The sequence below is a fragment of the Pteropus vampyrus genome, unplaced genomic scaffold (genome assembly GCF_000151845.1).
Source record: "Pteropus vampyrus isolate Shadow unplaced genomic scaffold, Pvam_2.0 Scaffold13, whole genome shotgun sequence".
Lineage (NCBI taxonomy): Eukaryota > Metazoa > Chordata > Mammalia > Chiroptera > Pteropodidae > Pteropus > Pteropus vampyrus.
Window position 1 is genome coordinate 7,224,388 of NW_011888794.1, and position 10,860 is coordinate 7,235,247.

Sequence of the window (10,860 nt, forward strand, 5' to 3'; positions counted from 1 at the left end):
ATACTAGCAATAAATATATGGATACTGAAATTAAAAACACAGTACCTGTACAATAGCTTAGAAAAAAACTACTTAGGTATAAATCTAACAAGATATGTACAAGATTTGTATGCTAAAAGTACACAATGCTAATGTAATCCATTCGTGGATTAGAAGAGTTGACATCATAAAGATATCAGTGCTCCCAAAATTGACATACAGTTTTGACGAACGTATCAAAATGTCAACAAGATTTTATATATATGATTATTCTAAATTTTATATGGAAAGGTAAAGGAATTAGAATAGCTAAAATAATTTTGTAAAAGAAGAATGAAGTGGAAGGAATCAGTCTACTCTGTTTCAAGACTTAGATAGCTGCATTAATCGAGACTTTATGGTATTGATGGAGGGATAGACAAACAGATCAATGGAACAGGATAGGGAAGCCAGAAATAGATCCCCACAAATATGCTCAATAGACTTTTGAAAAAGGTGCAAAAACCATTCCGTGGGAGAAAGATAGTCTGTTCAACAATAATGCTGTAAAAATTAGACATCCGTAGGTTAAAAAAAAGACCCTTGACCCAAACCTCACACCTCATTAAAAAACGAACTCAAAATGGATGACAGACTTATAAGTAAAACTATAAAACTTTGAAGAAAAAAACATTGAAAATCTTTGACAACCAGAATTAGGAAAAGACTTCTTTGACTTGATACCAAAAGCATGATCTATACATGGAAAAACTGATATAATGGACTTCATCAAAATTTTTAAATGTTCGCTTTGTGAAAGACCATGTGAAGAAGATGAAAGGACTAATTACAGGCTGGCAGAAAATATTTGCAAATCATTTATCCAATAATGTGTGTTGCTCCTTGAAATATTAGTGAAGTTATTACAATTGGCAAGATGTTTAAAAACAAAGCATCTCCATGAATCAAACCTCTATTTTCAGCTACATTTGAAGACATGCATTACTCAATCTGGGACAAAATTTTATTAAATTCATCAATACATTTTAGAAACTGCTTTTGCATGTTCTTGCATAATAACAGAGGCAAAAAGTCACATATGGGGGAATGACTTGGTCTTTTTGCTGGAGTGAAAAATGGCTGGCAGACTACATGAAAAGCAATATGGTAGCCAATCACATGGAATACCAAACAGTGATTCCAGGAACCCCCTCTTCTAGGTCCCGGAGTTGTCCTCATTCAGCCGAAAGTTGGGAATAACACACAAGAGATTTCAATAAGCCTGGTAGTGGCTTACATCACTTTTGCTCATATTCCAGTGTCCTGAACTCAAAACTTGACTGCAACTAACAGACTGAGGCTGCGAAATGTCAACTACCAAAAGTTTAAAAAGCTGAGTTTGAAGTCAGTATCTCTGTTGAGTAAGACTGGAGGCTGAGAAGTCGGCCAAGGAACTACTGTGTGTCATTATACTTGATGGTTGAACTGTGTGCATGTTAGCTTTTTTGAAAATAATTTTGAAAAATAATTTTTAAAAATAATAAAAGCATACAGTAAATGGACATCTAGTCAGGCACTTAATACTGACAACCAATCTGTTTGGGGTATATGAATTTCTTATTTAAAGGTTTTTTGTTTTTTTGTTTGTTTGTTTGTTTGTTTTTTGAGGATATACTAGTGCTTAGATCTATTTGAAATGTAGATAAAGACACAAACAGTAAAATAATGCCTAAGGTCAGCTAATGTTTTATTCAAAATATATATAAATGACTCTCTACTAAATTCCTATAAAAATAATGACAACATGAATAGGGTGTATTATGAAGACTAAATATTAAAATATATGACTCTAGATGGGTTTACTTTCTTTTAAAATTAAACTGTAAACTAGTATGTAAATACCATTTCTGAATGCTTAATTGATATCTAATAATATTCTCTAGAATTTAGGGAATTAATCTAATTAATTTTGCTAGGCTGACAATAAAAAGCACAGAAAACAAGAAATGCAGACCATATAACAGATGACTGTTCTTATTACCACTGGAAATAGTAATTCCCAGGGAAGATAAAACATTCATCATACTGTTGTAAAGTGAATGAAAGCTGCAATTTAAAATTCTAAATCCCGATAACATAACTGTACGAGAGGGGAAAGTGAAATTTACAAGGAACAATTAGAAAAATTATAAATACTTAGGTTTTCTAAAATTATTTTATAATGTATTTGATCACTAAGCTATTAAGATTTTTCTCTCATAAAATTAGAATAAATTCCAGGCAGGCTGAAAATCCTATCAGCAGGAAGCATGTGTCTTTTTTTAATGCAATGTGGCTTTAAAATGAGCAATTCCCAATTATTAACCTTAAAACAACTTAACAGACAGAAATAGAGATAAATGCTTTGTTTTTCTGGAGCTCCACACCAAGCGTTTTCAGCCTCTTCTTCCTTCATAGGAAGCAATTAAATCTTTGCATAGAAGATTTACAAGTCTTTGGAAAAGCAAAATCATTAGAACAAAACAGTGTGGCCATTTGAAAAGAGTATCAGGGAAGGTAATAACAATTGAACTTTGAATTATTAAAGCAATAAATTTTTTAATCAATTTGGGAAGTATGATAAGTATCAGAAATCTTTACTTGGTATTAAATGATTTTTCTCTCCTAAGACAAGCATTTTCAGACTGACCTCTTAAGGTTTCTTTAAGACCTAATCCAATTATTATTTTTTTCCTGAGACTTCCTAAAGAAATAAAAAAATCACTGTAGTATTCATTTCATTTTAATTCTTATGGAAGTTAGCTGTTGCATGAGTTTTACAATATTTATAAACACTTTTCCTTTTTAACCTGACATAATGTCTGGAGTTGCTAGAAGCAATAACACCATCATTTATTGCTCTAAGTAGAGTTAAGGTTAATACATGGTGATGTTTGGCAGGTTGTAGTTGATGATCTCATGTTGGGACAGTCCCATCAACAAAAGAATGAGTAAGGTACTTAACAGGTCCCGATTTAAAGTAAGCATACTTGAGATTGCAAACAGGATCTGAGAAACAGAGATGGGAATTTGTTTCAAATCTTCTGGGAAGCTCTTTTAGTTCAAGAGAGTGCAAACACCATAAAAAAAATCTTTTGGTTGTCAAATAGCTGAATGCTGACGAACGGGCACCTGAAGTGCTCACTCCAGCAGATTTGCTGGATATGGTGCTGTTTTGGGAGTCAGCACAACGCTGTGTACTCACAACCCGCCTGAGTCCACGGACAGGCTGCAGCCCAAAGATGTGGGCAGCGAAACCGGTTCAGAAACCCACAGCTGTGAGACATCACCATTCAACAATACTCCAAAATATTTTCAAGGGGATGGAACCAATTACTTGTTACTTTTAACAAAATAAACAAAAGTCCTTATAATACTACCTCTTTCCTTGATCTGACCTGCTACGGTCTAAATGTTTGTGTTCCCTCCAAACTCATACATTGAAATCCTAACCTCCAAAGGTGACAATATTAAGAGGTGGGGGCCTTTGGGAGGTGTTTAGGTCATGAGGGTGGAGCCTTCATTAAAAGATTCATACTCTTACAAAAGAGATTCTGCAGAGCTCCTTAGCTCCTGCTGCCATATGAGGACACAGTGAGAAGGTGCCAGCTATCAACAAGAAAGAGGGCCTGACCGGAACGTGGCCATGCTGGTCCCTTAATCTCGGGCTTCCAGCCTCCAGAATTGAGAGAAATGAATATCCATCATTTATAATGTACCCGATCTGCGGTAGTTTGTAATAGCAGCCCAAATGGACTAAGACGTGACCCTTAAAATCCTGACGGGGTTACCGATGCAGCCCACAACTGCTTTGGTCTTGTCCATGACTTCTCAAATTTGAGTGTGAGCTTTTTTTGCCAGGCTAATCTTTCTAAAAAAGACATTCTCAGTATTTCCTTGTCTTTTCACAGCTTCTGTGCTTCATTGAGATTGGCCCATGTGGAAGACTGCTTGCAAAAACAGCCACTGCCCGTGGTCTACACCTTTTGCAATAGGACTTTGCAGTTCTTGCCATTAAAAGGTGGAGTCTAATTCCCTGTCATTTTAACTTGACTTTGTGATATGCACGGACCAATAAATAGCATGTGGCAAACATGACTGTGTGCCAGGTTCAGGTCTAGGCCTCAAGAGGCCTCGGCATCTTGCTCTTCTTGCTCTCTTGTGCCCCTGCCATGTGAGGAGAACAAGCAAAGACTAGCCAGCTGGAGCATGAGAATATGTGGGGACAAACCGAGGTACTTCAGCCAACAGCCAGCCAGCAAGCCTTGCATGTGAATTACACTAGACCGGCCAGTTCCCCAGCCGACCTTCTAGCTGACTAAAGTCCAAACACCAGCAAGCCCATTCGAGATTCACTGAGCCTGGCCCAGATCAGCAGAACCACCTGGGTAACCTTAGAATAATAGGCAATAGCAAATAGCCTTTGTTCTAAGTTGGGAAGTGATTTGTTGCATAGTGATAACTAAAACACTCCATGCTTATTCCCACCTCTAAGTTTATATCTATGTTTATATTATTCTTTCTAGAATGCCTCCTTCTCTTTCCTCTACCTGTATCTATTTACATTTAAGATCCAAGTCAAGTGCTGTCTCACAAAGCCTTCTTTGACCACTTTAATCCATATGAATATTATCTCCCTGGTTTAGTAAAAAAAAAGTTTCATTTTTCTCTGTAATATTTCATGTATCTTGTATTAGATTATACAAATTGTGAGTTACCTCAGTGCTATCAGAGAGCTACCTCTCTGCATTAAATAAAAATTTACCGGCTGAAAGCAAATAGATTTGACATTCTCCTCCACCCATCCAAACAGTGGCCTGGTTTGAGCATCAGTGCCAACTCCGTCAGCGGACTATGTCTTGGAACTGATTGACAAGGCAAAAATGTCCCCATTGAAGCTCTTTATGAAAAGAATTGATTGCTATGTAAAGTTTACTTAAACTATCAATTTCTTTTAAATAAAAGAACTGCGTTGAGATATATATATATATACATATATATGGCTTAAGAGAATCCTCCCTTTTAAGGGCTATCTGTTTTTGTCCCTGCTTACTAAAGATGCACTTAATATTCATTTTCCTTGACAGTACAGGAAATTGTGCATGTCTCAGGTTACATAATTCTGAGCTTATTTCTAGATGCTTTGTCTGTTTTAAACTGTCACAAGGTCGGTTGAGTCTTTATGTGCATCAGGTAAAGTAAGAAATATGTACATACATACTAATTTAAAACCATAATAAATTTCTATATTCAGTGTTATCCATGATCACCTCATGTTCTCGCATCACTTTTTCTCAGGATGTTTGATATACATGATACTGCAAATGTTACAGCATTGGAGTTTTAGTGCAATAAAAAATTATAGCATATTTACCACTTTGTATTCATTCATCAACTCAGTGCAAGTCTATCAATTAGATTGAGCAATTTAACTACTTAACAGTTTCTTTTAAGTGTACTTTTTCTTTTATCAGCTTTTCCTTAGAAATCAAGAAATGCGTGCTCGTTGCTAAAAAACTTGTCTCAATCCAAACTGTTAGGTTAAGATTAGTGTTAAATAATGATGTTATTGAATATTATACACAGGCCACTTAAGAGACAAATTTAAGCCAATTTACAACTTGGCTCATGCAGAAATAGTTATCTGTTAGAAATAATACTGGTCAGGACAAGTAAGAGCAGCTCTTCCTTATTTAAAGGTAACCATTTACTGAGTTTTTGCTGTGTCCGAACTTTAGCTTTAGAACCTTAGCTTTAGGATCTGAGTTAATTCTCAGAACATTTGTATAAAACATGCATTAGTATTAGCCTCATTTTTTCGTAGAAGGAAACTGAGGTTCTGAAAAGTAAACTTGTCCATAATCACATAGATAATGAGCTATATTTTTAATATTACCTGCCTCCCAGGTTACTCTTGTTTTCAAGAAGTCCAGATCTGTCTCTAAGAATCCTCTTGAGATCATGCTGATGCAAAACTTCTTTCTGTTTTCACACCATGCCACCATTGTCTAGCTAACCGATACCTTCTTTCACACAACCAGCCCGGAGAGGTGGGCATACTGAATGCATAGTTTCTTCACATATGCAGTTTTAACACTTTTATTTTGATTTAAAATCTGCTAAACTCATTAGTGCTAAATTATTAGACATTTGAGTGTTAAATCTGTGAAAAATATTGTTTTTAAAAAAAAGATAACCAAAAAAGGAATTGCTTAATCCAAAGGAAGCAGTTACGTAGTAGAATTTTAGGCAGCTGTGCGGATGTTTAGTTAAAACACTCATTCTCAGTCTTGGCAACACATTAGAATCACTTGTAGAGCTTTTCAAAAAAAAATTCTTACCCAGAAATTCCCAGAGATCAGATTCAATAGCTTTGTGTGGTAGATACTGGGTATCATTGTGTTTTATAAAAGCTGCAGGCATAATGTTAATGGTCAACCAGGGTAGAAAACCAAAACTTTGTTTAAGGACATCACAAAATACCTACATATCTAAAATTGGGTGTGGCCTTGCTTTCCCTCAGATGTGTCAGTCTGTGGCATGGAGCTTACTCTTCAAATGAAACACAAATTTCTCACCAACATGCCAGTAGGTGCACATCATGATTAAAAAATTTTTTTTCTATGAAAGTACTAGAAAAAAATAGGGAGAAATGTTTGTAACTGTGAAGTGTGAAATGCCTGAGTTAGATATAAGTCCCAGAAGCCAAAATAAAAAAGAAATTGATAAATTGGGCTACAAGGTGATCAATTATTTTTGTGCATCCCAAATCACCATAAAGTCAAAAGAAAAGCCTACAACTGAGAAAAGCTACTGGCCATATTTTGACAAATTGATCATTTTTAAAATCTAAGGGGCTCTAAAGAGCTGAGAGGAAGCAGTAACAGCCCAATACCCATGAGCACATCTAGCAACCAAATCTTGGTATCTAAATACCATCTTCCATTAATAGGAACTAGGCCTCTTAGAGAAATGGTTGGTTCCAGTGTACATCAGCAAAAGAACAAGATAAGCCTGGAACATATTTGCTGTGCCAGAAAATAATGAAATGCTAAAAGAATGATGGTGACATATCAAAAGACATAGGAACCAGCTTTCAGAGGATCCCCCTGGCTAAATCTGGGACAATTTGTGTTATCAAAATAAATACAGTAACTTATAACAGTTTCTTTTCTGTACTAAAATAAATGTAGTAACTTATAATTATCAAAATAAATATAATAGTGTATAAAATAGGAATCCGCAACTCCATACTGATGTAAAACAAACAAACTGAGGAGGAATAGGATATAATAATAGGATATATTATATGGTTTTTAAGTATCTCTTCACGAAATACTTACTAATTAAAAAGGGAATTGTAACCTTACAGAGAAGACCGCAGATGCCACTTTAGTCAGGTGATCTAAGTTAACATTATCAGTAATGATATAAATCAAAATCACATTCCATCTGACAAGATACAATAAAAACACAGCATCTCTTTTGAAGCATTTCTGCCAAAGATGCAGAACAAGAATCTAATAATGAGGAAACAAAATGGAAGGTCATTTTGTTTTTCTATTAAAAAACAAAAGAACAAAAGTGGCCTGTAATCTTCAGAAGTATCATGATCATGAAAGTCAAGGAATGACCAAGGAATCGTTCTAAACTGAGGGAAACCAAAGATACGTAACAACTAAATGCAACACTTGATTCCAAACCAGACCCTCTTTCTATAGAGAACATCAGTGGAGCAGTTGGCAAAACTCGAATGGGGTCTGAGGATGAGATGTCATAAAATATCAATTTTAATTTCTTGACTCAGGTACTTGTCTTGTTGTTATATAGAAATATGCCTTTACACTAAAGTATTTGTGGATTATGGGACATCAGGTCAGCAACTTACTCTCTAATGGTTCAGAAAAAAAAATGTTTGTATTGTATTTTACTATTTTTCTGTAAGTTTGAAATTCTAAAAAAAACAAAAATACAATAAAAGCTCAATGAGCTAGAAATGTGAATCTATATATTTGCCCCTAAGGAAAAGCAAGAATAATAACGACGCTCTAGATACTGTATATGACTAAACTGCATGAGAATTTTCTGGATAAGTATCAACAATCCTACCTCGAATTTCCAACACTGGTCTTAGCTTGTCTTCTGACATTTAGGACTGCTGGGAGTAGAGAGACCTTTTGTAAAGGAAATGACTTTTATTTTCTTCTGAAAATTCAGTGGAAGAAGAAAGAAATAAGTACCGAGAAAGATACATAAATAAATAAAGCCCAAATTTCTGCAATGGATCTCTAGCAAATTTGAACACTTAACTGCTGTTAAAAAAAATTTTTTTTTTAAGTGCAGACATTTATGAAATTTCAACAAATAGTTCACAGGTACAATTTTTTTTCAGAAGTACACAAAGTTTTTTTTAGAAGGCTACCTCTTCTCAGAGATAAGAAAAACATACTGTTCATTGAATTGGGCCTTAAAGAGCCCTCTGGAGATCATCTAACCCAAATACCTCCTGCTGGATTATCACCCCCATCCATTTTGCTCAACCCTGGTGGGTATAGAGAACAGATAGAAGTCATCCTCTGATCTCGTGAGCTCCAGGGTCTACAAATGGAGAGCCTGCCCCCTATGCAGGCCTGTGTGGGCTGCAGCCATGCCATGCCTAATTCCCTGCGGATTGCCCCCAGCTGATCTCGATGCTGATGTTTTGTGGTTCACAAGCTCCACAGGCAACAAACTCTTCAAGACAGCAATGCTGCCCTCTGGGCTACTGGTGGTAATTCTCCTGAGTTGTGTCGCTTGTGGACCAAGCTAAATGTGAAAGGGTGGAAACCGCTTTTCATTATGCTCCGAGGATATTTATGGGACAGAGAATGGTCATATTTCACCCCTTCCCAGAATATAATCATCTTTGAAACAAGATTGCTTTTTAAAATCACCTGTCCAGCTTCTTTTCCCAGACTTCATCTACCCTGCAGGAGGATTATAAATTCAGTCTCATGTCCCCCGTCCCTTGCCCTCTCCTCTTATAAGATGGATTAACCAACCATCAAGTGCATGGACTGAATTGCTCCTTTATTTTTTTTTGCTGTCACCTGATCTGACATGAAAGGGCCCAATGTGGGGAGCGCCACACGGGGAAGGAAGCCAAAGACAGAGGTAATGCTAAAAACAGAGAGGTAACTGGGGAAATCGGTCCCTGGGAAATCTGAGTTCAAATGTTTTACACCTGAAACAAACCACAGGCAATCAATGAATCTTCATGAAAACACAGAGTGGGAGGACACTTTATAGTCTTGTTCCAGCTGAATTCCTGTTCACCGTGGATATTCACAGAAGGTCTTGAGCTGTGATCCACACCCTACATTTACAAAAGTGTTTTTCTTTCCTCTTTCGATCCAGAGGAAGCAGGTTTGTGTAGTCTGGCCTGGTCCCTGTGACTTACTGTGTCTTTACCCTCTGCCTAGATAGGGACATTCAGACTCTGTATTTCCTAAGCTTCTCATCCTCCCTTTGAATTAGGAGCTGTTATTTTTCACATTTCTTAGATGATTCTTAGAGAGGTTAAGTGACCTATCCAGAGCCACAGAGCCTATGAGTGGCAGACGATTTGGAGCCAGAACAGTCTGATTCTGACAAATTATATAAGTAATTTCATTTTTGAAAAATATTTATGCTATTTGACGCATACAAAAGGACATATATAACATATTTATAATGTTCTGGTTATCTATTGCATAATAAACCACTTAGAACAGTACTTTATTACTGTCTGTCACAGTTCTCAGGATTGATTCAGGTCAGCGGGGCACTGCCCCCTTGGGATTTCTTATGTAGTTGCAGTCAGACGGTAGCCAGGGCTAGAGTCATCTGCAGCTCACCTGTGCTGGACTCCTTTGATGGCTTCTTCACGCATATATCTGGTGACTCAGCTGGGATAGCTGGTAAGATATCTCCCCCTCTCCTTGCAGCCTCTCCATGTGGCTGACTTCGGTTTCCTCATGGTATGGTGGTCGCGGGGTAGTTGGACTTCCTACATGGTGGCTTGCTTCCCCACGGGCATCTGTTCTAAGAGTCCAAGGAGGCAGATAAGTGACTTATGATTTAGGTGTAGAAGTCACAGGGCGTCACTTCCGCTGCATCCTCTTGATTATACCCCCAGGTTCAGTGTGGGAGGGGACTACACAGGAGAGTGAATAGCAGGAAGACTGGTGCATTGGAGGACCATCCTTGTAGAACACTTACCAAAAATAAGGTACGACGTGTAATCCAAATATCGACAGTCATCAATCCGCCATTCAACTAGAGAAGTCAAACAACACCATTGATGCTGTTTGTGTATTTCTTCCTGACCATTTCCCTTGTCCTGTGCAAGTGGTAAATGCTATCCCGAACTGCGTGCTTTCATTCTCTTGCTTTGTTGAACAACAGTGTGCGTATGCTAACTGCTTAATTCTGCTCATTTTAAAACTATTTGAATAGTATCACGTAGTATTTAGTCTTCCATTACTTGCTTTTTAGCTCTCAGAACTCAATTTGTAAGATTCACCTATTCAGCAGCATATAGACTTGACCCACTTTTGCTATTGTAGACTATCCATTCTCCTTGCAGTGGATATTGAGGGTGTTTCTGCTTTTTGCTACTATTCACATCACAGCTATGTTCAAAACACTGACAGTCATCTAATATATGAGAGTTTTTCTCAGAGATACGCCCAGGAGGGGATGCTAGGTCATGGGTCAAAGGGAAAATAATCTTTAAATCAGTCTCCCTGTCTCCAGGCTCACACTATTCTAGCCCATTCTCTATACTCTTTGTGGAAGGATCTTTTTAAAATACAAATCTTATATATCCCCTTACTTTGGGGC